The 24,939-nt window shown below is 42.9% G+C and overlaps 1 protein-coding gene across 3 annotated transcripts in view; it reads left to right on the top strand.

Annotated features, from left to right (window-relative positions):
- The window catches only part of LOC122539703 (growth factor receptor-bound protein 7-like), a 151,937-nt gene that overhangs the window by 12,562 nt on the left and 114,436 nt on the right, over window positions 1-24,939 (top strand). The gene's annotated exons all lie outside the window — the stretch shown is intronic.

Below are 24,939 nucleotides of genomic sequence, written 5' to 3'. Positions count from 1 at the left end.
GTTAGGTTCTTCACTCAGCGAGTCGTAAGTTCATGGAATGCCCTGCCAGTAGCAGTGGTGGACTCTCCCTCTTTATGGGCATTTAAGCGGGCATTGGATAGGTATATGGAGGATAGTGGGTTAGTATAGGTTAGGTGGGCTTGGATCGGCGCAACATCGAGGACCAAAGGGCCTGTACTGCGCTGTATTCTTCTATGTTCTATGTAAATGCCCTTAAATTTAGCAAGCCTACTACTGTTACAGGCAGGGCATTCCAGGGCCCTACTACTCTCTGAGTAAAGAACCTACCTCTAGCATCTGTCCTATATCTATCACCCCTGAATTTAAAGCTATGTCCCCTTGTAAGAGCCATCACCATCCGAGGAAAACGGCTCTCACTGTCCACTGTGTCTAACACTCTGATCATCTTAAAAGTCTCAAGTAAGTCACCTCTCAACCTTCTCTCTAACAAAAACAGCCTCAAGTCCCTCAACCTTTCCTCATAAGACCTCCAAAGCTTCCACATCCTTCCTATAATGCAGGTGACCAGAACTGTACACAATACTCCAAGTGCGGCTGCACCAGAGTTTTGTACAGCTGCAACATGACCTCGTGCCTCCGAAACTCAATCCCTCTACCAATAAAAGTGAACACACCACATGCCTTCTTCACAACCCTCTCAACCTGGATGGCAACTTTCAGGGATCTATACACATGGACACTGAGATCTTTCTGCTCATCTAACACTGCCAAGAATCTTACCATCAGCTCAGTACTCTTTATTCCTGTTGCTCAATCCAAAGTGAATCACCTCACACTTTTCCACATTAAACTCCATTTGCCACCTCTCAGCCCAGCTCTGCAGCTTATCTATGTCCCTCTGTAACCTGCAACATCCTTCATCACTATCCACAACTCCACAGACCTTAGTGACACCCACAAATTTACTAACCCATCCTTCTACACCCTCATCCAGACAGGCAGCAATGGTCCCAAAACAGATCTTTACAGTACACCACTAGTAACTGAACTCCAGAATGAATATTTTCCATGAACTACGAACCTCTGTCTTCTTTCAGCTAGCCAATTTCTGATCCAAACCGCTAAATCACCCTCAATCCCATGCCTCCGTATTTTGTGCAGTAGCCTACCATGGGAAACCTTATCAAACGCCTTACTGAAATCCATATACACCACACCAACCACTTTACCCTCATCCACTTGTTTAGTCACCTTCTCAAAGAACTCAGTAAGGTTTGTGAGGCATGACCTACCCTTCACAAAACCATGTTGACTACCCCTAATCAACTTATCCCTCTCTAGATGATTATGAATCCTATCTCTTGTAATCCTTTTGAACACTTTACCCACAACCGAAGTAAGGCTCACTGGTCTATAATTACCAGGTTGTCTCTACTCCCCTTCTTAAACAAGGGAACAGCATTTGCTGTCCTCTAGTCTTCTGGCACTATTCCTGTAGACAATGATGACATAAAGATCAAAGCCAAAGGCTCTGCAATCTCCTCCCTGGCTTCAAAGAGAATCCTCGGATATCCATCCCAGGGGATTGACCTATTTTCACACTTTCCAGAATTGCGAACACCTCCTCCTTATGAACCTCAATCCTGTCCAGTCTAGTCTAGTCTGGTCTAGTCTAGTAGCCTGCAGCTCTGTATTCTGCTCGACAATATTGTCTTTTTCCAGTGTGAATATTGATGAAGAATATTCATTTAGCGCTTCTCCTATCTCCTCGGACTCCACGCACAACTTCCCACTACTGTCTTTGACTGGCCCTAATCTTACTCTAGTCATTCTTTTATTCCTGATATACCCATACAAAGCTTTAGGGTTTTCCTTGATCCTGTCTGCTAACAATTTCTCATGTCCCCTCCTAATTCTTCATAGCTCTCCCATTCGTTCTTTCCTGGCTAATTTGTAACACTCAAGTGCCCTAACTGAGCCTTCACCTCAAGAGATTCAACTTCTTTAGTAAACCACAGTTCCCTCACTCAACCATTTCCTCCTTGCCTGACAGGTACATACTTATCAAGGACACGCAGTGGCAGTTCCTTGAATAATCTCCGCATTTCAATTGTGCCCACATTGGACAAAAAGTGACCCATCTGAAATATTCATTCCTCCCCTTGACTAACTAGGTCATAACCTCTACCCATCTTCACCTATCCCCACTTCACCATCCTGCCCCCGCCACCCCCTTTATCTGCAGCTCCCTCTTCACCCATCTCCTGTCCTGAAGAAGGGTTACACCCGAAATCTCTCCCCCTCCTGATGCTGCCTGACTTGCTGAGTTCTTCCAGTCTCCTGCCTGTCTACCTCACATACACTGTATTTAGCCTTGCAACACTGCAAATTACTTTTACAAAAAAGGACCTTTTAATAAGCTAGTCATTCCATAGATAAAATGTCAGTGTAGACAATACATCCTTCCTACTGGAGAGACGATTATAGTCTAAGTGCAGTTGGCCGTAGCTTATCTCCAATAAGTAGACTAATGTCCTTGAACAAAAGGATATGTTTTGTTTATGCCGTGGCTTTCACTCGGTGAATGTGGGGAAGTTACAGTGGGAGTCAATGTCTGGTCAGTTCATATCTTGCACTTAGAGGATGGATGTACACGTTTGCTTGACCATGTTTTCAGTTTTTTGGAACTGGATGTTTGGATATTTTGACTTGTGCCCTTTGGCTTTTTGAAGACTGGTAACAGCCATGTTCATAGAATCATACGTTGCAAAAGTTGCCCTTTGGTCAATCAAGTCTACATCAATATTTAAAAGAGAGTAATTTAATTGTGGCTATCAACATAACACAACCAACTTTAACATGGCTGTTATTGATTCCCTTGAAAACTAACACAAAGCAACAGGGTATAAATCCTCAATCTGACTTTTAGTCAGTTTAAAAGTGCTGATAAAACATACAATTATCTCATTCTCAATATGGACAGCCCAAAAATGTAATCCTATGAAAATATTGTTGAAACGGTACAAATACAAATCAAAGCACTAGCTCTGACCCATTAGCTGTAATTCTTGGTTATCAGTGTTGCTGATTACACTTGGCTCCCACTTGTTGCTTGATCTAAAATTCTGGACAGTGTTCATTTGCTTCCTGATGCTTTTCCCAGTTTGTCTGTCATCAGTTTTTCTGTCTCCTCAATGCCATGTACTAATAACCTAAAGCACCAAACAAGCAGCCTGTTGGAGAAATGAGTCAGCTAATTGAAATCAGGTCAGATAGAGCATAGGTCTGTCTTTACATTGTCTTGGTTTGTTCTTAGTAAGAGAAACAAATTAATTAATGAAAATGGAGCATGCCTAAGAGGGAATCAAACTAGCGCTCAGGGTAAGACCTGATCAATCACATACCTGAGAAAGTAATCTGCAACTTCCAGTGAATCGATGGAGTTTGTGTAAAATAAAAATTATTGATGAAGATCTTAGGCAAAGCAATTTGTTATTGTGTGAATGTCATTCCCAGAAAAAAGTACCAATAGCAATTCTGTGCATTTCAGTAAACTATAGGGTGTTAGTTCTTTTGGTGATTCACTTGCTGGTGAAGAGATTGAGCTGCCCACATTTCCCTCATCACATCTCCAGGACACTTTGCTTTCATTAAGCTCCAACACAGGATAAAATGCCAATCAGAATTCCATATCTGTTCATGCTCGGCTCAGTTCACCAACAGACAATAAGCACTGGCTGAGGAGCTTAAAACATAACACAAAAATAGAGTCAGGAATAGGCCATGTGTCATCTTCTAGCACAACTCCACTTCCCCATATTATCCCCAATCCCTTTATTCCATTCATGTCCAAAGCTCTGTCAATCTCTGTCTTGACTACATTCAATGACTGACCAAACAGTTCTCTGGGGTAGAGAATTGCAAAGACACAACGTTTTGAGCAAGGAAATTTCTCCTCATCACAGTCCTAAGTGTCTGAATCCTTATTTTATTAAAAATTCGTTCATGGTATGAGGGCATCACTAGCTAGGCTAGCAATTATTGCCCATCCCTAATTGGCCAAAAGCCAGTTAAGAATTAACCACATTGCTGTGGGTCTGGCATTACATGTAGGCCAGACAGGTAAGGATGACAGTTTCCTGCCCAAAAGGACATTAGTGAACCAGATGGGTTTTTCTGACCATCAACAACAGATTCACAGTCATCACTAGACCCTCAATTCCAGATTTTTGAGATGCTATGTTCCAGGTTCCCCCGACAGGAAACAAACTCCATTCTACCACTGGGCTTGAAGATTTGGTTTCAGGTCTCACTTGCCCCAGAGGTGTGTCACATCATGTCTAACTGTCCATCAAGGCTGTCAAGAATTTCATGTGTTTCAATTAGGTCATCCATCATTTTTAGTCTACTTAATCTCTTACCAGAGCACAGTTCTCTCAACCCAGGAATTAAACTATCAAACATCATTGCAGCTGCTCTAAAATAGGTAAATCCTTTCTTAAGTGCACAGACCAAAACCTTTCACAGTACTCCAAGTGTGGCCTTACCAAGAACCTATATAATTGCAATAAGACATCTTTATCCTATATTCCAAGCCCTTTGTAATAATGATTAACATACCATTTGCTTTCCTAAATGCTTGCTGTACCTGCATGTTAACTTTATATGATATCCAATTACAGCCAAGCCTAGAATTACAACATACTTACAGCACAGAAACAGGCTTTAACTCAATTGCTGTGTGCTGTTCCAGATATACCTTCTCCTAACCACGTCTTAATCTCACCCTATCAACATATTCTTCTATTCCTTTCGCCTTCTTATGTCTACCCACTTTCCCATTAAATGTTTTCACCCGAAGCACTCTGTGGTAGCAACTTCCAGATGCAATCCACTTTCTGGGAAAAGAATTTTCAGCTGAATTCACAGTTGGATCTTTTTGGTGACAACCTTATATTCATGGAACCTGATTCAGGTCTTCCCCTCCCACCCCCACAAGCCCCACCCCACCTCACAGGTGGAAATATCTTCCCCACATCAACCTTTCTGAATTCTTTTGTACACTTGAACCGTCTACCCTTCAGCCTTCTGCCTTCCCCAGGGAAAAGAAGTCCTGCCCTTTTTGCCTCTCCCTGTCCCCATCTACCCTGTCTCACTCCATTCAGGCTCCAATCACTTGCCTGCCATCGTCCCTCCCTGTTTTCTTCTGTCTCTTTCTTGATAGTTTTATTGCAATAATCTTTTCTAAAAAATACCTCAAACAAGTATTATATAAATTTGCCAACTTAGTACAGCTTAGGATCCAATATTTGTGTGGAAGGCTATGAAATTGAATTCCTTAAGCCTGGTAACACATCACGTTGTATGTTTTCACCTCTACCTCCGTTCACCTGCTGCTGAAGCCCTCAGCCATACTTCTACTATCTCCAGACAAAGCTGCTTTAACCTCACTCAGCTAACTCCCCATCATCTGGTACATGTCATCCATGGGCATCCGAAATACTGCTGACATATCTGAACCTAGACTGTTTGCAGCTCTGAAAGAGGCCATCCAGCCCATTTTGAACCTTCATGGGTCAAAGTCCTAGAACAGCAAGGTGGGTCAAACCACCCTCCATAACTTGCAGTGGTTCAAGAAGGTAGCAGTTAGGGTTGGTAACAAATGCTGGACCAGCCAGGGACATCGGAATGAATGTGAAAAAAGGTCTATGCTGGCTCTCTGCAAGAATAATTCACCTAATATCACGCCTCTGTCTTTTCCTCACATTTCAACACGTTCTTTGTTTTTAGATAATCATCAAGTATCCTTTAGAAACCTTTACTTAAACCTGCCTCTACCACATTCCTTACCTTAACTGGTCTGGCCTACATGTGACTCCAGAACCACAGTGATGCAGTTAATTCTTAGCTGCCCTCTAGTCAATTACAGATGGACAATAAATGCTGGCCTGGTCAGTGATAGTCTGTGAATGAATAGGAAAAACACTCTCAGGCAGCACATTCGAGATTCTAACCACTAGCGACTTGTAAAATTATATTTCATTATGCTGTTTTTGAAATTACCTTATATTTGCAACCCTTGATTCTCAATCCTTCCACCAATGGAGACAGCTTCTTCCCATCTGCCTGGACTGCTTCCCATCCAGCTACTCACTGTCACCCTGGTACTCACTGATATGTACTGGTTTCCTATATAGCAACACGTTGCCTGTAAAATTCCCATGTTCTTTTAACACTTTGTCCTCTTCCCTAACCACCCCAAACTCCAGTAAGCTGTCCCTCTAAGTCTCCCTGACTCTGCCTTCCAAGTGCTGGACTGACTGATTGGGGCCAGATAACAGAGGGGATGGAGCCGGTGATATCCAAGTGCAGGAGCAGGTTGGTGGATGCTCAAATGTTCAAAAAAGCCTCAACTGAATTGCTGCTTCAGTAAAAATCCTCACATGCACGTCTGGCAATTTTAATTGGTTCAAAGCATCCTAAATATGGCCCACAGCTCTCATTGGCCGAGTTCAGAGTGAATGAAGAAGTTGATCACAGTGAGATGATGGGAGGGAAGAGGTGGACAAGAGCTCCTGAATTAAACTCCTTCACCTGTTCTCTGGATTGGTCATGTGGGATGTCAATGAAATGGGGACTGTGGGAAACTTTTCTTTCAACATATTCTGTCCATAACAATACAGATCAATTACCCCTAAAGAATTGCAAAGAGGGCTAACGGACAACAACGCGGCAACAAACTGTTCTTCAGATTCTAGAGTTTATATGGAAACGTAATGCTGCAGCTTCCACGCTCCCTATCGAAGGATAAATTAAGTTAGATTGTCGGTTGCTAGGATGCCAATTAGGAACATGCCACAAAAGTAACCATGTGACAGATTTCAGTCCACAAGCTGCCTCCTCCATTGCTGAAACATCTCTGAGACAGATTGCTCCATAAAAGATCACCTAGGAGTGAGAATAGGCAGCATTAATCTATAAGGTGCTGTTGGACCTACAGTGAGAGCAGCAAACAAATCTATATGTGAAACGCACATCTTAATATGTGTCCTTCCTTTTTGGTTCCTCTTCATATCAACTTTAATGATAACTGTGTAGGAATGATAAACCAGAATAATCAAATTTACTGAATGAATTCCTAATTCAGAAATTAACAAGATCTTTTTTTTGTTGCCTTTACATTGAATCGAATCAAACAACATAAATTAAGCATGAATTAACAAGTGAATTATTATTCAAATGAAAGAGTGTTTAGTTTGTCCATACACAAAAAATATGTCATATGCAATCACATGAACTCATTCCCCACAGATATGTGGCACTTTGTAGCTACACACTGTGCTATGTTTCACAACAAAAAAAAGTGTGGTGCCGGAAAAGCACAGCCAGTCAAGCAGCATCTGAGGAGCGGGAGAGTCAACATTTCAAGATTCCTGATGAAGAGCTTATGCTCGAAACGTCGACTCTCCTGCTCCTCGATGATGCCTGACCAGCTGTGTTTTACCAGCACCACACTTTTTGACTCTGATCTCCAGCATCTGTAGTCCTCGCTTTCTCCCTGTGTTTCACAATGTATTATTCTCTCTTAGATCAGCAGTCCTATCTGACAATAACTTCCACTTCCAAATTTATGGGTAGATTCATCATTAGCAACTTCTGCAAACCCTCTTTTCCTCAGGCCAACACAGATCTGAACTTGCAGCTTCCTTTCCAACCAACCAGCCAGTAACACCCTGTTCACAGTTTGGCCACTTTGAGGAAAACAGAGTCCCTAGGCTACTCACAAAGCTTTTCAGCTTTTAACCTTTGTTAGCCAGCTCAGAGTGCCTACAAGAGTATCTCTCTCCTTTACTGCCTGAATCACTGAGCTCTTGCTGAGATTGATGTCCTTCTTCTCCCTACACAAATCTGTTGTGTTTCTCTTTCTGTTTCGGTTTTCTTTCTCTTAGTATCTACACCTGGGCATTCCCCTTTCCAATTCTCGCCTGCCTTGGTGTCAGCAACTACATGGTTTCTTTTCTGAATTCCTTCCTGTTGGGATTGTTTTCAGGGCAAGGATCACTAGATCACATGGTTCAGTATTTCTTATTATTCAAGAAGTTTACAATTTATCCCTATACAATTGATTCAAATCTTTAAAAGTCCTTTTTAAACCTTGAAAACAATTGCAGGCTTTACAAACCTTTTAAAGTTGTCCTTGCTGTCTGCTTTTTCAAACACATTGTCACCATTTCTCCTTCTCACCCTGTAACAGCAGACAATAAGCCAAGGCCCAGTTGACCTGAATGTTACATTTATTCCAGTGGGCCAAAAGCAGTCCCTGTTAAAAAAAACCATGAGCTGAGCTCTTATCTTGAGCCATTTGTGGGGGTTTCTGAAATAATTTGCCTGGAGCTTCTTTGCAGAAGCTTCACTGCACTTCAGAATCTGTTCATTGTGTGAAAGTCTGTGCCTGTGAAGATGTTACATTGACTTTGCATTGCTTTCATTCCTCAAATGAAGCTCATTGTTTTACTCCTCATATCTCCCTCAAAATAAAAAGCTGGTTGAAGTAAAGTTTACAATGAAGCTGTCACATATTGATATTAATGAAAATGTCAGCAGGTTTGCTTGTTTCTTTACTGAAGGAAACCTTCTGTCCTTACCCAGTCTGGGTCTATATGTGACTCCAGTCCCACACCAACACAACTGATTCTTGTATTTCCTCTGAAGAGGCTTGACATCTTGCCCAGATTGTATCAAACCATTTGAAGGACAGCTAGTATCAATAGCCTTGTAATAGTTGCTGGCCTAGGCAGTGATGCCCATATCTCTAAAGTGATGTTTTAAAAATCACATACCCCACCGTGGGGCAGCTTCACTTTTCAAGTCGCAAAGAATTAAAAAGACACAGAATATGAATTCATGTCCCTGCTGTTTTATGTCCTTCAGCCCATAGATATGGCACTGTACATTGCGTAAATCTGTGACAGAGACTGTGACATTTCTTTTCTAGTTAGGTCACGGCCGTGGGTGCGTGCACTCCATGGTGTTTTTCTTGATGAGGACTTGTGGTGTTTGTGACAAGCATTTCTGCTGCAGGAGCAGTGTTGTTGGGAGGAAGCTTCTGGCAATCGTTATTTGTGGAGGTGCAAGTGAAAGATTGTGCATTTTCCGTGGGTTTATCAGGTCTTGATAGACAGGTAGGAAGGGACAGAGTTTTGGAACCTCAGACTGGGCACTGGGATTTTGATTGCAGTCAGATGAGGCTGCCTGCACTGAGCTCACTGAACATTCTTAAAGTCAAGAAAACAAAAGGCAGACAGGGTTAAGTACAACCTCCTGTTGGACTACAGGGGGGTGTCAAGCTGATGAGAAGATCAGCTGATGAATTGGTGAGGCTATTGGGCTAGAGACCAATAGTCAAACTTATTGTGGATTTGTTTTAATCAAAACATTTTTTCTCAAGTCACTCCCAGACTGAATTCCCAACAATAAAAGTACAAGTGCCAATCAATGTCTCTTCTGAGACCCTTCGCGGGAATTTGCCTGGATATTTCTCAGAGCCGAGTGCAGGATTTATTTCTGCAATTAAATTGAATGAAAAATAATAAACATACTCACTCCTTTACACATTCATATGCACTCTCACATACATTTTTACACACTCGTACAAACTCTCACATACTCATATACTCACATACTCTCTTACATATGTATACAAATTCTTATACACTCTCATATATGTTCTTTCCGCATTCTTTTACGCACTCAAACACTTTTACACATTTATATACACTCTCTTATAGGCTTGTTTATGCACTTGGACTCTGTTACACATGCATTTACACTTTATTGCACACTCATTTACAAACTCATATAGTCTCCTACACACTCATATACACTCTCTTACAAGGCTTGTTTATGCACTTGGACTCTGTTACACATGCATTTACACTTTATTGCACACTCATTTACAAACACTCATATACACTCTCTTACAGGCTTGTTTACACACACACAAATTTTCTTACACATTTATATGCGTTATTTTACACATTTTTTTACACACTTGCACAAACTCTTTTACTCATGCTTAGATATGCTTGTACACACCCATTTACACACTCAATCAAACTCTTCTCCATACTCATATAACATCTTACCCTTTCCTTTATACTCTCTCATACTTAGATATACTCTCACATACTCCTACACACTCTCTTACACACTCCTGTACATTCATTCACATTCACTGTCTTGCGTGTTCTCACTCACACTCGTGGATATTGAGGGAGAGTTGGTGGAGGTGCACTTCTCGAGAAGAGTGGGAAGTATTCCATCACATACCTACCTTTTGAGTTGTAGATGATATTCAGGCTTTGGGGATTCAGGAGGTGAGTTGCTCATTGCAGAATTCCTAGCTTCTGATCTGCTCTTGTAGCTTTGGTATTTAAACAGTTTGTCAGTTCAGTTCTGGTCAACCTCAGAATGTTGCTAATGTGGGATAGGACAGCAATGACAGCAAAACAGACTATTAATTAAATGGTGAAAAGTTGCAGCGTGCTGCTGTGCAGAGGGACCTGGGTGTCCTTGTGCATGAATCACAACAAGTTGTTTGCAGGTGCAGCAGATAATTAAGAAGGCAAATGGAATATTATCCTTCATTCCTTGAGAAATGGAGTTTAAGAATGGGGAGGTTATGTTGAAGCTGTATAGGGTGCTGGTGAGGCAACACCTAGAGTACAGTGAACTGTTTTGACCTCCTTACTTGAGTAAGGATGCAGTGCCATTGGAGGGGGTGCAAGAGGTGGTTTACTGGGTTGATTCCAGAGTTGAGCTGAAAATGTGTTGCTGGAAAAGCGCAGCAGGTCAGGCAGCATCCAGGGAACAGGAGAATCGACGTTTCGGGCATAAGCCCTTCTTCAGGAAGGGCTTATGCCCGAAACGTCAATTCTCCTGTTCCCTGGATGCTGCCTGACCTGCTGCGCTTTTCCAGCAACACATTTTCAGCTCTGATCTCCAGCATCTGCAGACCTCACTTTCTCCTCAATGATTCCAGAGTTGAGAGAGTTGGCTTATGAGGATAGATTGAGTCGACTGGGATTATACTCATTGGAATTTCAAAGAAATGGGGGGCTGGAATCTTATGGAGGTATATAAAATTCTGAAGGAAATAGATAAGATGGAAGCAGGGAGGTTGTTTCCATTGGCGGGTGAAAGTAGAACTAGGGGGCATAGCCTCAAAATAAAGGGGAGCAGATTTAGCACAGAGTTGAGGAAGAACCTCTTCATCCAAAGAATTGTGACTCTGGGGAATTCCCTGTCCAGTGAAGCAGCTGAGGCTACATCGTTGAGTGTTTTTAAGACAAGTGTGGATAGATTTTTGAACAGTAAGGTAATTAAGGGTTATGGTGAGTGGTTGGATAAGTGGAGCTGAGTCCACAAAAAGATCAGCCATGATCTTATTGAATGGTGAGCAGGATCAATGGGCTACTCCTGCTCCTATTTCTTATGTTCTTATGTTAATGTCATTAACTGTCAAGGGTGATGCTTAGATTCTCTCTGATTAGACATGGATATTTCCTGGCATTTGTGTGGCATGAATGTTACTTGCCACACCCTAAGTGTCGAGAATGTCGAGGAAAAGCATTGCCTGTCAGGCAGCATCCGAGCTGCAGGAGAATCATCAGGAAGAAGGGCTTATGCCCGAAACATCAATTCTCCTGCTCCTTGGATGCTGCCTGACCTGCTCCACACCCTCAACTCTGATCTCCAGCATCTGCAATCCTCACTTTCTTCTACTTTTCACCCAAGCATGGATGTCATTAAGTCTTGTTGCATTTGAACATGGACTGTTCCAATATCTGAGGAGTCGCAAATAATAATGAACATTGTGCTGTCATCGGCGAACATCCCTATTTCTGACCTTATGGAAGGAAGGTCATTGATGAAGCAGCTGAAGACAGTTTGGACAAGGACACTACCCTGAGGAACTCCTGCAAATATGTCCTAGAGCTGAATGACTGACCTTCAACAACCACAAGCATGTTTCTTGTTTCCACATGTGACTCCTGCCAGTGGAGAGTTTTCCCCCGATTTCAATTGATCTCAGTTTTGATAAAGCTTATTGATGCCACTCAGTTAAATGCTGCCTCCAAAGGTACATTAAGAGTGACTGCCCTTTAATTGATAACACTGTTAATGACACTTTCTAGCACTTTTGTTCTGTTTTGTATTTTGTAACACACTTAGAAAAGACCTAGGGAACAGGCAATTCTAGATTTGGTGATGTGTAATGAGGCTGACTTTATTAGGGAGCTGCAGGTGAAGAAAGGCCTAAGGACAGTAACCACAATGCAGTTTGACAGAGAGAAGCTAGAATCAGATGTAACTCTATTACAGTTGAGTAAAGGTAACTACAAAGACTGGAGGGAAGAGTTGGCTAGAATTAATAGGAACGGGAGCCTAGCAGGGAATACAGCAGAACAGCAATGGCAGGAGTTTCTGGGGTAATTCAGGAGGCACAGCAGAAATTCATCGCTCTAAGGAGAGGATGAGGCACAGGGGTCAAGGACAGTATAAAAGCAAAAGAAAAAGCAGACAGTATGGTGAAGATTAATGGGAAGCCAGAGGATTGGGAAACTTTTAAAAACCAGCAAAGGATAAATAAAAAGGCAATCAGGGTGAGAAGATGAAATATGAGGGTCAGCTAGCTAGTAATATAAGAGATGATTGCAAGAGTTTTTTTATTTATGTAAAAGGTAAGAGAAAGGCAAGAGTGGACTTTTAACCATTTGAAAATGAAGCTGAGGAAGTAGTAATGAGGAGCAAAGAAATCACAGAGGAACTGATTAGGTATTTTGTATATGTTTTCACAATGGAAAAAACCAACAGCATACCAGAACCTTGAGAGATTCCAGGGTCGAGGTGACAATTGTGGCCATCACTAAGGAGAAGGTGCTGGGAAGCTGAAAGGTCTAAACGTAGATCAATCATCCAGACCAAATGGAATCCACCCAAAGGGTGGACCAAAGGGAGATAGCTGAGGAGATTGTAACTGCATTGGCCGTGATCTTTCAGAAAATCACTGGAGTCGGAGAGTCTTCCAAAGGACTGGAAAGTGGCGATGGAATATCCCTGTTTAAAAAAGGAGGGAGGCAGAAGACAGGAAACTATAGGTCAGTCAGCTTGACCTCAGTCATTGCTAAGATTTAAGAGTTCATTATTAAAGAGTTTGCAGAGTATTTGGAAATGCATGGTAAAATATGACTCAGTCAGCATGGCTTCATCATGCCTGGAAAATGTTAGAATTCTTTGAGGAGGCAATGAGCAAGTTAGAAAAGGAGAGTCAGTGGCCTTGATTTATTTGGATTTCCAGAAGGCCTTTGACAAAGTGCCACACAGGAGGTTACTAAATAAGAAAGGTGTTAGGGGAAAGGTACTGGGATGGAGAGAGGAATGGCTGACTGACAAAGAACAGAGAGTGGGGTAAAGGGGTCTTTTTCAAAATGAATTCCATGGTGCGATTGCAACTATTCACATTATACTTTAACAATCTGAGGGCATTGATGCTAAGTTTGCAGAGATAGGTGGTGAGACAGGAGTGTTAAGGAAGTGGGGAGGCTGCAGAAGGACTTGGACAGACTGGGAGAGTGGACAAAAAAGGGGCAGATGAAATACAGTACAATGTGGTAAAGTGTGAGGTTATGCACTTTGGTAGAAAGGATAGGGACAAAGACTATTGTAAACAGGGAAATGCTTCAGAAATCTGAAGCTCAAAGGGACTTGGGCGGCCTAGTTCAGAATTCTCATAAGGTTAACATGCAGGTTCAGTTGGTGGTTAGGAAGGCCAATGCAATGTTGGGATTCATTTCAAGCAGGCTAGAATACAAGAGCAGCAAAAGTCTACTGAGGCTGTATAGGGCTCTGGTTGGACCATATTTGGAATATTGTGAGATGAGTCCCAAGCCTAAGGAAGGACATGCTGGCTTAGGACAGGGTCCAAAGAAGGTTTACAAGAATAATCCTGCACAGGGAAGGGCTTGCCATAGGAGGAGCAGTTGAGGATTCTGGATCTGTACGCAAAGACGTTTATAAGGATGAATAGGATTTGATTGAAATTGTCAAGATACTGAAAGTCCTGGATAGAGTGGGCATGGAGAAGATGTTTCCATAGGTTGGAGAGATTGGGACCGCGGGCACAACTTTAGGGTGAAGGGACGATCCTTTAGAACTGAGATGAGGAGCAATTTCTTCAGCCAGGGGGTGGTGACTCTGTGGAACTCATTGCCTGAGAAGGCTGCAGAGGCCAAGTCATTGAGTGCATTGAAGACAGAGATAGATTAGTTCTTGATTAGTAAGGGAATCAAGGGTTATGGAGTGAAGGCAAAAGAATGGGGTTGGGAAGCATATCAGCCATGATTTAATGGCAGAGCAGACCTGAAGGCCTGAATGGCCTAATTCTGTTCCTCGATCAAGAAAAATCAAGTTTCCACTGGCAGGAGCACTGGGAATCAGATGGACACAGATTTAAAGTGATTGGTAAAGAAAGGGAGATGAGGAGTTTTTTTTAAGGCAGTGGTGGAGCGGCACAGTGGCTCAGTGGTTAGCACTGCTGCCTCACAGCGCCAGGGACCCGGGTTCAATTCCTGCCTCGGGTAACTGTCTGTGTGGAGTTTGCACATTCTCCCCGTGTCTGCGTGGATTTCCTCCCATAGTCCAAAGATGTGCAGGTTAGGTGAATTGGCCATGGGAAATTACCCGTAGTGTTAGGTGCATTAGTCAGGGGTGAATGTAGGGGAATGGGTCTGGGTGGGTTGCTCTTTGGAGGGTCGGTGTGGCCTTGTTGGGCTGAAGGGCCTGTTTCCATGCTATAGGGAATCTAATCTAATCTAAGAGATGGAAACTTGAAGGCAGAAAATATGGGAAGGGCAGAGGGGAATGGGATCAATTAGAGAGCTCTGTCAAAGGCCAGCCCTTATATAATTGGCTGAATGGCCTTCCTGTATATGATTCTGTCTGAATCCTGGAGAATATTTCCTGCATTTCAGTGCATTGTAACTTCTAAATAGAATCTCTGCTAATTTGCAACAGAATTCCCACTTCCTGAGATACAACCTCCAGATGACACAGTGACAGGATGTTCTCTGGTGTAGGAGAACACTGGTTTCTTCGATCTGTTATCAGTGCCACATTGTGTGTGTGTTTTCACCATCCAATGACATCTTCAGAAAAGCACAGCATTGTGGACCTTCACCCTCACCATCACTGAGCAAGGTTCACAATGTGACATTGGATTCAATTCGGACAGGGGAGGAGCAGATATTTCAATAGCAGCGAGTTATATACAATATGATTAATTACAATGTAGCAAACTAGGAAAGGCATTGTGAGAACGAAAGACAGTTGGTGCCACAAACTATAGTGGTGATGGGGTTAAATGTGCCTGCCAGTGACCAGCATGGCAGAATGCAGCCTTCCAAACCTGCCCATCCCATTGACTATGGCTTATGTTGTGAAGAATTTGTGCTAATGGACAAGGCAGAAGTGAAGCAAGTTTTGTTCGTAATGGGGTAATTATGGGCTGGAGATTTGCTGACATCACAGCAGCAAATTTATGAATATTTGTACAAGATCTGGAGAAAGATCACCCCAGAGTAAGGTTGTCATCAGTCACAAATCAGAATTGCTCACTCACATCGTTTATACTGCATCAGCAGCAGGTTCTCCGGGAGCAATGGGAAATCAGAATCTTACGTCACCTGTCCATAGCCCTTTGGGTGTCTTTATCAAAGAAACAGCCCCCTCAGGCCAAACATTTTACATATGGAATACAGAGAGAATTAACCGTTTGGATACAGAACTGGCTTGAAGGTAGGAGACAGTGGATGATGGTGGAGGGTTGTTTTTCAGACTGGAGGCCTGTGACCAGCAGTGTGCCATAAGGATCGGTGCTGGGTCCACTATTCGTCATTTGTTTGCAGATGACACCAAAATTGGAGGTGTAGTGGACAGCCAAGAAGGTTACCTCAGAGTATAAAGGGATCTTAAGCAAATGGGCAAGTGGGCCGAGGAGTGGCAAATGGAGTGTAATTTAGATAAATGCGAGCTGCTGCATTTTGGCAAGGCAAATCAGGGCAGGACTTATACACTTAATGGGTAAGGTCCTGTGGAGTGTTACTGAACAAAGAGACCTTGGAGTGCAGGTTCATAAGCAAAGTCACAAGTAGACAGGATAGTGAAGAGAGTGTTTGGTATATTTGCTTTTATTAGTCAGTACATTGAGTATAGGATTTGTGTGGTAATGTTGTGTCTGTAAAGGACATTGATTTGGACACTATTGGAATATTGTGTTCAGTTCTGAACTCCCTGCTGTAGGAATGATATTGTGAAACTTGAAAGGGTTCAGAAAAGATTTACAAGGATGTTGCCAGGGTTGGAGGGTTTGAGCTATAGGGAGAGGCTGAACAGGCTGGGGCTGTTTTCCCTGGAGCGTCGGAGGCTGAGGGGCGACCTTGTAGAGGGTTATAAGATCATGAGGAGCATGGATAGGATAAATCGACAAGGTCTTCTCCCCAAGATGCTGGAGTAGAGTGGTGCTGGAAAAGCACAGCAGTTCAGGCAGCATCCGAGGAGCAGTAAAATCGACGTTTCGGGCAAAAGCCCTTCATCAGGAATCTTTTGCCCGAAACCTCGATTTTACTTTTCTTCTCCCCAAAACTAGGGGGCATAGGTTTGAGGTGAGAGGGGAAAGATTTGAAAGGGACCTTAGGAGCAACATTTTCATGCAGAGGGTGGTGTGTGTGTGGAATGAGGAAGTGGTGGAGGCTGGTATAATTACAACATTTAAAAGGCGTCTGGATGGTATATGAATAGGAAGGGCTTGGAGAGAAAAGGGCCAAATGCTGGCAAATGGGGCTAGATTAATGTAGAATATCTAGTCGGTGTAGACGAGTTGGACCAAAGTGGCCGTTTCTGTGCTGTACCACTCTCTGACTCTATGACACCAACATGTTGCCTGAGACCAGACCCAGGAGCAAGGGCATGAGACGAGGAATAGAGTGGGGGTATTGAGAGTGTGAGGGGATGTGGAAAGATTGAGTAGGGGGTGCCACAGTGAAAGGGGCAATGACTGAACAGCCTGATGGTAATAGTGCCAATGTGTGAGGTTAAGTCTGGGACTGGGCTAAATGAGGGTGAGGACAATGATTAAACTTTGATTATTAAACCTTTCTGACTCCATCCCCGTTAATCCTACTATGGCTGTGATATTCTTCCTGTTAGGGCATCTTGGAACTCACCTCTGGAGGAACAGGTAACTTTGATTTTAGAACACTAGTCCTTGTCTTCAAATCCCTCCATGTCCTCAATGCTTCACCAAATTTCCCTGTAACTCTGGTTTCTTCAGCATTTCCATTTCTATTGCTCCAAGATTGGTGGCCATGCCTTGAGCTCCCAAGACCTTAAATTATGAAATTTCTTCCTAAGCCTCTACCTTCTCCTAAAGGCTGTTGGAAATACACCTGCCCCTCCCCTTTTGTCATGCATGTTTATGACCAGTCAGACTGTGAATCCATCCACATTACATTGCTGCTGCCTGACAGGGCAGGAAGGCCTTCTACATAACCACCTCATTAGAAAGAAGGCAGTGTACTACTCCCTCAGTCCAGAACTGGAGTGGGAGCCTGTTCACATCCTGGAGTGGGATTGAACCTACAACATTCTCTCTCTGAGGTGAGAGTACTGCCCATTGGACCGTAACAGATACTAACGGACATAAGGCCCTTTGGTCTAGAAATGAACATTTCCAGCTCATGGATACAGTCTTTAATGAAAAGCTGGATCTCACTGGCATAACTTTCTTTCAATTGTAAAGAAGTTCAAACACCACATTGTTATGTTTATTAAATGAGAACCTGATTTAATAACTTTAACCCCGTGTTTGTTGAGTGGGCATTCTAATAAATAAGTAATAGATTGAGAAACAAGAATTCAGTCTGGGTCAAGCTTGTCGATATAAATAGCTCCTTTACAAATCTTTGTACCACAACCTGTTTAATCATTCATTTAGTGAGACAACTAAACTCTAACTCTTGGTACAAGTCATCAAATGTTTAAACCAAGTCTGGGCGAGGTATGAATTGAGCATTTAATTGATGTTGTGCAGTAGGCCTATGGACCTCAACTGTTCCTGGGTCAGGAATCTGAGTGGGAGGGAATGAAAGAGCTGTGACTGTCAGAATGTAGCTTGGTACAAAAATGATCTTAATCATAGCTCCATGTTGGCACATAAGTGTTCTGGAACTTTCTGTCAAAACCAGTGTTAATACTGCTCTGAACCAAGTAAATAAATAGGGTGCTAACAAGAGCAGGCCAGAAACTCCCCTCCTGACTCCCAAAGCCTGTTCACTCTCTACCAGGCACATGTCAGGAGTGTGATGGAATACTCCCCACTTGTCTGGTTGGGCGCAGCTCCAACAACACTCAAAAAGCTCAATACCATCCAGCATAAAGCAGTCCACTTGATTGGCACCCAATCCATCTTCAACATTCATTCCTGTCGTCACCAACACACAGTGGCATCAGAGTGTATCACCTACAAGATACATTGCAGTAACTCACCAAAGTTCCTTCAACAGCACCTTCAAACTTTTGATAGCACTGACTTGTATCATTTCTACCATTTTGCTGATGATCAAGAGTGGGCTGATGAACTGGTAATTGGCCAATGTGGATTTGTCTTCAGGAATCACATTGCTGGGTAGATGCCAGTATTGTAGCTGTAATGAAATACTTTGACCTCAGGGTGCAGCAAGTTCTGGAGCAGAAGTGTTCAGTAACAATGCCAGAATGTTGTCAGGACCCTTAGCTTTTGCAGTATCCTGTGCTGTCAGTCAAATTTTGATACCACCAAGAAATGAAATGCATTAGCTGAAGACTGGCATTTGTAGACAGCTGGAGGAGGCTGAGATGTATCATCCATGCTGCACTTCTGGATGAAGATTGTTATGAATGCTTCAGCCTTGTTTTTTTTTAACATTGATGTGCTGGGCTCCCCCATCAGTAATGATGAAGATGTTTGTGGAATCTTCACCTTCTGTTAATTGCTCACTATCATTCAGGACAGGGGCATGTGGAAAACTGTAGAACTTGGATCTGATTTATACAAGTACTCCTGTGCTGTAGCTTCTCCAGGTTAACACCTCATCTTTGGGTATGCCTGGTGTTCTTCCAGATGTGTCCTCCTGCGCTTCTCACTGAAACAGGGTTGATCTCTGGTCTGATGGTAATGGTAATGCAGGACTTATGCTGGGCTGTGGATTGTGGTTAATGGCCATAACACTGCATAGATGTCCAGTTTTGAATTGCTGGATCTGTTTGCAGTCTGTCACATTTAGCATGGTGATAGTGCCAAGTAACACGATCAACGCTATCCTCATTGTGAAAGAAGGACTTTGTCCTCGTGTGTTGTATGCTGTGAGCACTTGTACTGATAGTGTCATGGGCAGAGGCATCTGTGACAGGTAGATAGGTGAGGATGAGGCCGAGTATGTTCTTCCTTTATTGGTTCCGTCACCATGTGCTGTAGACACAGTGCAGCAGCTTTGTCCTTTAGGACTGAGCCAGCTGCTCCATTATGGCACAAGTCCCCAAATGTTACTGAGCAAATACCTGCAACCTCAAGAGGTCTGGGTTTCCAGGTTGTCTTTCTGGTGCCTAGATGGGCAGCATGGTGTCTCAGTGGTTAGCACTGCAGCCTCACAGCGCCAGGGACCCGGGTTCAATTCCAGCCTCGGGTGACTGTCTGTGTGGAGTTTGCACATTCTCCCCGTGTCTGTGTGGGTTTCCTCCAAGTGCTCTGGTTTCATCCCACAGTCCAAGGATGTGTAGGTCAGGTGGATTGCCCATACTAAATTGCCTATTGTGTTAGGTGCATTAGACAAGGGGAAATGGGTCTGGGTGGGTTACTCTTTGGAGGGTCGGTGTGGACTTGTTGGGCCAAAGGGCCTGTTTCCACACTGTAGAGAATCTAATCTAATTTGTTCTGAATGGTGCTTCTATTTTAATTTCTTTCTTTAGATTTTGTAATGGTTTGATACAACTGTATGGTTTGCTCAGGTAGTTAGGAGACAATTACATCTTAATTAGTTAAAACTCACACAACACTAGGTTATAGTCCAACAGGTTTATTTGGAAGCACTAGCTTTTGGTGAAGGAGCAGCGCTCCGAAAGCTAGTGTGCTTCCAATCAAACCTGTTGGACTATAACCTGGTGTTGTGTGATTTTTAACTTTGTACACCCCAGTCCAACACCGGCATCTCCAAAACATCTTAATTAGTGTTTGTGTTCACCAGTGTCCCTCCTGTTGCTCTTCATCTCGCCCCAGCCCCATTTCCTTCTATTGCTTTCACCCTCATGCCTTTGTCCAACCTCCCCAAAAACACATATGTTTCACCTCAAACACTTCTGTAGTAGCGAGTTCTGCATTGTCACTTCTTGGATTAAAAAGTTCCTTCTGAACTCCCAGTTGGTTTATTAATGCCTATCCTGTATTGATCGTCTCTAATTTAGGATCCTTCCACATATACAAATATTCTCTCTAAATCACTGCTTTTACTATTTTAAAACTCGATGTTCACTCTTCAGTTTTTGCTTTTATAGAGTGAAGAGCCTCATAAAATCTCTGCTAAGAATCCACAGTGTCTTGGTTGAAGTGGAGTTAGGTTGAATAACAATCCCTAGGTTGATCAGGGTTTTCAGTTCATGCAGTGAAAGCCCATGAGGGTTGTGCCATTCTATTAGGTGGTAAACGTACAGACAGCAGCCTAACCTGCACAACTAGTTTCTCACTGGCCCTGCCAGCCTCACCACCTGTCACTGCTTTCAGTTAGTGACACATACCTCAGTTACGTCACTAATACGGGTTGTAGGCCCAACCCTTAATGGATTGTGCAAAGTGACAATAGAGAGCATTATAGATTCTGGCTGAGAGAATTGTCCCATCCAGAAATGAAGAGCTTGACCTACAAAAGGAGGATCTATTCCAATTCTCTGTTTGAAGCATTGCACAGCATGTAGCATGCAATAAATTACATTCAATACAAAGTGACTATTAAAGAACAAAGAACAATACAGCACAGGAACAGGCCCTTCAGCCCTCCAAGCCTGCACTGACACATTTTGCCCTTCCATACTAAAACTGCCTTTCCTTGCAGGATCCGTATCCCTCTGTTCCCTTCCTATTCATGTATCTATCCAGGTGCTTCTTGAATGCTGCTATTGTGTCTGCTTCCATCACTTCCTCTGGTAATGCATTCCAGGCACTCACCACCTCTCTTTTAAACTACTCCCCCCGCCCCAGACTTTGAACCTTCCCCCGTTCCATTACAAAATGCATCCTTCCATCGCTACCGTCTGTTTCTTATGACTAACCCGGTTCTGTATCTATCTTGCCAGCTTACCTCTGATACCATATGACTTCACCTTTTGTACCAGTTTATTACTGTGTAGGGGCCTTGTCAAACACTTTACTGAAGTCCATGTAGAGAACTTCAACCACTTTGCCCTCATCAATCATCTTTATCACCACCTCAAAGAACTCGATCAAATTAGTGAGGCACAACCTGTGCCCCCCCCAGCACAACACCATGCTGTCTATCGCTAGTAAGTCCATTTGCTTCTAAATGCGTATAAATTTTGTCCCTGAGAATCTTTTCCAATAATTTCCCTACCACCAGTGTGAGGCTCACAGGCCTGTCTTTTCCTGGATTATCCCTGTTACCCTCCTTAAACAATGGGACAACATCGGCTATTCTCCAGTCCTCAGGGACCTCACCTGTGACCAAAGAAGGTACAAAGGTTTCTGCCAATGCTCCAGCAATGTGTTTCCTTGCCTCCCTCAATATTCTGGGATAGATCCCATCAGGACCCAGGGACTTATCTATCTTAATACTTTTTAAGACACACAACACTTCTTCCTTTTTAATATCAACTTTGCTCACAAATTCGACATTCCCTTCCCTGAGATCATCCTCCACCAATTCTTTCTATTTGGTGAAGACCAACACAAAGTATTTGTTTTGGACCTCACCTCCCTTTCCTGGTACCTTGAGTGGACCAACCTTTTCCCTGTCTACCCTCTTGCTTTTTATATATGTATAAAAAGTATTAGGATTCTCTTTAATCCTGTTTGTTAATGACTTTTCATGATCCCTTTTAGCCCTTCTAACTCCTTGTTTAAGTTCTCTCCCACTTCCCTTATATACTTCAAGGGTTTTGTCAGTTCCCATCCTCCTAGACTTTACATATGCTTTCTGTTTCTTTTGACCAAAGTCATAACATCTCTGATCATCCAAGGTTCACATAACTTACCGTACCTATCCTGCATTCTCACAGGAATGTGCTGCTCCTGAACTCTTATCAACTGCTTGAAATACTCCCACATGTCCAATGTGGATGTACCCTCAAATAGTCGCCTCCAATTAAACTTCTGCAGTTCCTGCCTAATATTCTTGTAGTTCACCTTTCTCTAATTTAAAACCTACACCCGAGAACTGCTGGTTATCCCTATCCGAGAGTATCTTAAAACTCACAGTATTATGGTCACTACTCCCAAAATGCTCCCCCACTGATAAATCACTCACCTGGCTGGGCTTATTTCCCAAAACCAGGTCCAGTATAACCCCTTCCCTGGTTGGACTGTTTATTACTGTGTAGAGAAACCCTTCTGAATGGCCCTTACAAATTCTGCCCCATCCAAGTCCCTAGTATGAAGTGAGTTCCGTTCAATACAGGGAAAGTTAAAGTCACCCAGCATACCAACTGTGCTGTTTTTATATCTTTCCAAAATCTGTCTACATCTACTCTCCCATTGGCTATTGGCAGACCTGTAGTATAACCCCAGCATTGGGATTTCACCTTCCTTGTTCCTGAATTCTACCCATATTGCCTCACATTATTATTATTAGTTAACCTATGTTAGATAGAGTGTGATCCCACAATAAGGTAAATAATTAGTTAGTTTGTTCTATTTTGTGGCTTTGTTTAAAAGGTCAGTGACACCATTTCCAGTTCTTTGGTTAACGAATGGAATTTTTAATATTCTGATTACAAGTGATCACAGAAGCTGGGCAGCTATGAAACTGTAGCATTTCCTCAGCACTACACTGCGATACAGCACACAAGATTGCAGGTCTTGGTGACTAAAAGATTTGATTGGGAGATAGAAAGATTATTGCCTCAACAAGGGGAATTAGAAATAGGGGACATAACTTAAATTTGGAGCCAAAGTTTCAAGGCTGAAGTCAGGATGTACTCCTCCATACAAAGGATGCTTTCCACTGGAAAGAATGTACTAAATTCTGGGGGACAGTTGCCTCTTCATTTGTGTTGGAGAAGGGCATCAAGGGATATACATAAATGCTAGGGCGATGGCATGAAAGTACTGCCAGTAGACAGTTAAAGAAATAAAGAATTGCTAGAGTGTATGTTACTGATCTGTGTGTGCATTAATCAAATAAAATCTCCTGGTCCTTTTCAAAAGAGAGAAGCTAACTATGTATTTAACCCCATGCTGTCCCTATCCTGGGAGTGTTTGATAGGGTCAATGTAGAGAAAACTTTACTTTCACTTTAAAAGATTATGATTAGATTAGATTCCCTACAGTGTGGAAACAGGCCCTTCGGCCCAACAAGTCCACACCAACCCTCCGAAGAGCAACTCACCCAGACCCATTTCCCTACATTTACTCCTGACTAATGCGCCGAGCACTACAGGCAATTTAGTGTGGCCAATTCACCTAACCTGCACATCTTTGGACTGTGGGAGGAAACTGGAGCAAACCCACGCAGACACGAGGAGAATATACAAACTCCACACAGGCAGTTGCCTGAGGTGAGAATTGAACCCGGGTCCCTGGTGCTGTGAGGCAACAGTGCTAACCACGGAGCCATTGTGCCATCCCAGTGAGTTGCTTTACTCTGTTCTAACCCTGTGCTGTACCTCCCCTGGGACTGTGAAGGAGGGTAGATGGTGGTGGGGTAACAGTGGAGGAGGGAATTTAAAGTGGCAAGTTTTGATTTGGAAACTGGGTGTAATCTGACAGACACTGAGAAAGGTTTAGGGACAGTGTAACCAACTCCAGTTTAGATCATAGGGCCCTGAAGTTGCTTCTTACTTGTAGATTTGGCCTGTTAAACTGATATTTAATTTCGAGAAGGAGTCATAGTTAGACCTTCTGTCCAGGGTCACCCTCATTCCTGAATGCTCCTGCTCTCCTGACCTGGTGGACCAGTTCCAATGCAGCTCATGCCAGCTGATCAATCCAGGATAAAAGTTTTGAATTAGCTGATAAATGGTTCTTTTTAGATTAATTGAAAGCTTGCTTGTTATTTGGTCTTCTAAAGGGTACCTCTGAGAGTCACAGGTGAAGATGCTGGGCTCTTCTTTGCTTTGTAAACAAGAATGGGTTGCTGATGGATGTAGCTGACCCTCTCTCTGGTATTTTGAACAGGCCATCTGACCTGGCTGTAGCAGGGTCGTCATTATCTCCTACCAAAGTAACAACCCATACTTACCTGACAGCATCATTGACTGAGATTACATGGCTTATGCTCACACTGAACATGTGATATGTAAGTGAGTCACACGCACAGTAAACCCATGTAGTTGTCATGCTACAAAAGGAATATGGAGGTACTGGAGAAAGTGGAAAAAATGGGAAAGTAGAACTATTAGGAAAGGCTGGAGTTCTTCCCTCTGAAAGAGTCAGTGAGGACTGACCTTTTTGATCATGGAAAGCTTGGATAGAGTAGGCATGGACAAGAGGATTCCATTTGTGGGAGACATCAGAACTGGAGGCCATCGATATAAGATATTACTAATCAATCCAGTACGGAATTCAGGAGCAATTTATATTCTGGAGGCTGGTGAGAATGTGGAACTTGCTACACAGGGGTTGAGTTAAGTAACATAGATACATTTGAAGAGGTGATGAAT

The sequence above is a fragment of the Chiloscyllium plagiosum genome, chromosome 33, assembly GCF_004010195.1.
Source record: "Chiloscyllium plagiosum isolate BGI_BamShark_2017 chromosome 33, ASM401019v2, whole genome shotgun sequence".
In the NCBI taxonomy this organism is placed as follows: domain Eukaryota; kingdom Metazoa; phylum Chordata; class Chondrichthyes; order Orectolobiformes; family Hemiscylliidae; genus Chiloscyllium; species Chiloscyllium plagiosum.
Note: the sequence above shows the minus strand (reverse complement) of the source record. Positions and strands in the feature narration are given on the sequence as shown.